Below are 5,000 nucleotides of genomic sequence, written 5' to 3'. Positions count from 1 at the left end.
CTACCACAAATAAGCAATCATAGATATACAAAGCTTACAAAGCACAGGCGTGCATATATTAAGCAGTGCCACAATACCGAAACAATATTATACCAAAGTGGATAACACTGAGTATATTTTAAAGCGACGTTGCGCAGTATTCACGTTGGCAATACAATCTAGCTAACAACCCGACACGATATTTTAGTAGTGTTGAATTTATAGCCTAGATTTCAGAGGCTTCTTTTAATAGACCAGTCTCTTGATGTCGGTAATCCATATAAATCCACCCTAGCTACCTTACCCACTAACTCCTTTAACCAACTAAACAAAGCAAGAAAAAGGGAAAACAGAGAGAAAGAAAGAGAGAGAGAAGGAAATGGAGAGATGGAGAAAGAGAAAAAGAAATACACACACACACACACACACACACACACACACACACACACACACACACACACACACACACACACACACACACACACACACACACACACAAGCTCATATAAACAGGTAAACAGTATAAGGAAGTTTCTACCTTGCAATATATAATGCCAACATTGCAGACACCCATTTTAACCCCTTTCTTTAATGCACTAAATCCACAGCACTTTCGCCGGCGCTTACAACCACTAGAGGAGGGGAAGGGAGAGAGAGAAAAGGGGGAAGGGTGAAGGAAAGCGTGGAGAGGAGCGGAAAAGGAATGTAGAAGGGAAAGTATGGGCGGAGAGATAGAAGAAGAGAGAGGAGGGGAGAATAAGGACGGAAGGGAGGCTTAGGAAAGGGAGTATCGAAGCAAGGAAAAGGGAGAAATTAAGAAGAAAGGAGAAGACAGGAAAAGGTAAAAAGGAGGAAACTTTGTGGTTTGGTATTACGGAAAAAGCGAAGGAAAAAGTGAGTGAAAGAGAATCAGACGGATACAGTTGCACGAAAAGAAGACAAACACACACACGCAAGACACAAACAGGAAAATGCATAAAAAGTACAATGGGAAGCTGGAGCTTGTGGGAGGAGGAGGAGGAGGAGGAGGAGGAGAGGAGGAGGAGGAGGAGAGAGGAGGAGGAGGAGGGGAGGAGGAGGAGGAGGAAAGGAGGAGGAAGGGAGAGAGAGAAAGAAAGAAGAGGAAGGGAGGAAGGGAAGGGAAGGAGGAAGGAAGAGGAGAAGGAGAGGAGGAAGGAGGAGGAAGGAGAGGGGATGGGAGAGAACGGAAGATGAAAAGTTAGGATGGGGGAGGGAAAGCAAGAGGAGGAAGAAGGATAGGAACAAGATAAAAGTTAGGATGGGGAGGAAGATAAGCAAGAGGAGGAAGAAGGATAGGAACAAGATAAAAGTTAGGATGGGGAGGAAGATTAGGAAGAGGAGAAGGAGGAGGAGGAAGAGGAGCTACCTCGTACACGCGCCCTCCTGTCTACACAATACACAGGGTAATAATTTACGGCGTTGACGCCCTTAGCGAGAAGGATAACGGGGTGAAGGGGGAGTGGAATAAGGGAATGGGGAGGAGGCGAAAGGTGGGCAGGGAATGGGGGAAGGGAAGGAAGGGTGGGAGGACAGAAGCGGAATGTGAGAATATTGGGGTAGCTGAGAAGGATGAGGAATGTGGATATAAAGGGAAAAGGGATAGAGAAAGGAAAGAGAGAGAAAAGAGGGAGAAGGGGAAGGTGATAAAATGGGAGTCGCTGGTTGAAAGAGATATGACATATTGTGGTAATAGAGGTAATAATCATTTTCCATACGAATCCGAATTTTAGGTCATATAGAAGTGATGGAGTAGAGGAAACAGCAATAAAAAGAGGGAATTGGTAGCCCCAATCAAAAAGAAAAAAGAAGATCGTAGCAATGAAAAGAGCAACATATTAATACACATCATCCTTAACCTTCCAGCCTCCCACATAGCGCCATCTCCCGTGAAAAAATAATGCAAGAAGTCAAAGAACAAGGAAAAGGAAAAAAGAAAAAGGAAAAGGCTGACACCCTTTTCAATTCTCTAATCTAACAAAACCCCCATTTACACACAGCGCAATAAAGGGGAGGAAAAATGTATGAAAGTTAAGCCATTCAGACTTCTTTTCGTGTCTTCACGAACTGTCGACGGGGCGCGAGTGCAGCGGGACCGGGAAGTTAACAAGCTGCACACACAAATGCGCTGTCAGCTAAGGGAAGAGACAGAGAGAAAGGGCATGAAATAAAGAGAAAGAGAAAGGAGAGAGAAAGAGGGTGAGAGAGAGAGAGAGAGAGAGAGAGAGAGAGAGAGAGAGAGAGAGAGAGAGAGAGAGAGAGAGAGAGAGAGAGAGAGAGAGAGAGAGAGAGAGAGAGGCTCGAAACAAAGGCTGTATGAAAGGTAAGAAAGAAAAGGGAATAATGATAACGTAACTAACCTATCCCCACCCCTCCTGTTCTTCTCATTCGCTCCTCGCCGGTGATAACGAAAATGAAACCGAGTCAACCAGTTTCCTAATACAATACAGGTCAGCCTTATTTGTCTCTTATATTACACGCTCCAATTATCATTATTATTATTCTGTTCCCGGATGTGGTAAAAGTACCGCTATAGTTAATAATTAACCGAAAAAGGGTAACATTTACAAAATTATGCTCGACGAACTCTCTTCTTTTCATAGTTCATTTTCGTTCCATTTTTCTTTCTTCCTTTGCTCTTTTCAAATTTTTTTTTTACTTTTGTAATTAAATAGGTACTCCCTTTTACTGTTCCCTTTCTTTTTCTCCCTTTGTTCCTTTCTTGACTTCTACTTCTTCCTCTAGTGAGTCTTTTTTTCTACGAACTTTGCGTTTTTAAATTTCATGACTCTTTCTCTACGGCTCGGTTAATATTTCCCTCTTGCTTATTAAAACATTTTTCTCCTATCTTTAACTCTAACTTTTGTATATCTTTCCCTCATAAATTATCTTATTTATGACCTCCTTACTCCTTGGTATTCTTGAAGGGAATTTTCTTGTGCTTCCTTCCTTACGACCCGCATCTTCTCTCCTTATTTCCCTTTCTCTTTCCCTCCTCTCTCCTCGCCACCTTTTATTCCCATTCACATTTCATGTTCTTTGATTTTTTTCTCTTCTTTTTTTTACCTTCGATTTTTTCCTATAGTCTCCCCTTTCCTTTCTTCTTCATTCTTCCTTTTCTTTGTCTTTTGTTTAGTTTTCTTCATTTTTTTTTTTATTCATTAATTTCGTCTCCCTTACTTCTTCCCCTCATTTCCCTTCCATTCATTACCATTTCACTTTCTATCCTCTTACTTCTTGACAATCCCTCACTCTCGTGCTTCCTTCCCAATCTCTTATCTCTCTTTCTTATCTCTCATTTCACTCCTCTCTCTCCGCTATACTTTGTGATTGTTTTTATTTCTTTTTCCTTTTTTTTTCTTTTTTTTTAGCTTTTTCCCACACTGACCTTTACAAAGCCCGAGGGACCGGCCATGCGCTCGGGCCGACATAACCTAATCTCGCACTCGTAGTTCTCAGCTCGTCGCTTCGCTGTGGGTGACTGGCTGTCTCTCGGTCTCTCGGCCCCTATCTCTGCATCTTTAATATGTCTCTTTATCTCTCGTCTCTGCCTCTGTTCTCATCATGTTCATGCCTCGTCTCTCTTCCTCCTCCCCCACCCCATCCTCTCACTTTCTTTCCTTCCTTCTCTCTCTCTCTCTCTCTCTCTCTCTCTCTCTCTCTCTCTCTCTCTCTCTCTCCCTCCCTCTCTCTCTCTGTCTCGGTATGTAATTTATTCAAAAAAAATTCTCCGGTTTCGGTGGTTTCGGAAGGACAAAATGTCATGGTGGTACGACAGTGACCTTAAAGTGAGAAAATGAAGCAATTCATTATTCCTCGTAACATTAAGCCATTCAGCAAATGTGAGACAGAGACAGAGTCAGAGTCAGAGACAGAGACAGAGACAGAGACAGAGTCAGAGACAGAGACAGAGACAGAGACAGATAGATAGAAAGACAGAAAGACAGACAGCAAGACAGACAGAGACACAGACAAAGGGAGAGAGAGAGAGGAAAAGAGGAAGTATAAAATTATAGGAGGTCAATATTCATAGATACGTAAGAAAAGGAACTCGGCGCGGCCCAAGCAACTCCATTTGGACAAGGATGAAGCAAGTCGCAAGGATGGCGTGAGGGCTTGGAAAGTTTCTGCTCGCATGAGGTTTAGGATGGCGAGGGGAGGGTGAGGGGAAAGAAGGGAAAGAGGAAGGAAAAGAATGGGGTAAAGGATAAGGGCGTTATGGGAGAAAGATCGGGAGGGAAGGAGGGAAAGAGGAGGAGGAGGAGAGGAGAAGGAGGGAAAGAGGAGGAGGAGGAGAGGAGAAGGAGGTGGAGGAGGAGGAGGAGGAGGAGGAGGTGGAGGAGGAGGAGGAGGAGGAAGGAGGAGGAGGAGGAGGTGGTGGAGGAGGAGGAGGAGAAGGAGGAGGTGGAGGAGGAGGAAGAGGAGGAGATGGAGGAGGAGGTGGAGAAGGAGGTGGAAAAGGAGGTGGAGAAGGAGGTGGAGGAGAAGAGGAGAACAATTACGTGAAAGTGAAACAAAGGAAATAAGAGAAAAACAAGGACGAAATGAAGAACAAAAGTTCGACAGAGGGGATAGACAAGAAAAAGAGGTTTCGAGATTTCAAACCCTGAGCACAGCCTGCGCGATTGCATACAAGCACGACGTACCCGAGTTGAGCACACACGTGAAACTCACGAAGTACGAACAGAATATACAAATTAAAATGAATTCCTCGGAAATGACTCGTACAAAAATACATCAAAGAGTTCACAGGGAGAATTACATATATAAGTACATACACATATTCACATATTTATATATATATATATATATATATATATTATATATATATATATATATATATATATATATAATATATATATTATTTATTTATTTATTTATTTATTATTATTTATAAATAAACACACACACACACACACACACACACACACACACAGTCACACACACACACACACACACACACACAACACACATATATATATATATATATATGATATATATAA

Source organism: Penaeus monodon, chromosome 1, assembly GCF_015228065.2.
Source record: "Penaeus monodon isolate SGIC_2016 chromosome 1, NSTDA_Pmon_1, whole genome shotgun sequence".
In the NCBI taxonomy this organism is placed as follows: domain Eukaryota; kingdom Metazoa; phylum Arthropoda; class Malacostraca; order Decapoda; family Penaeidae; genus Penaeus; species Penaeus monodon.
This window is presented reverse-complemented; position numbering follows the sequence as displayed.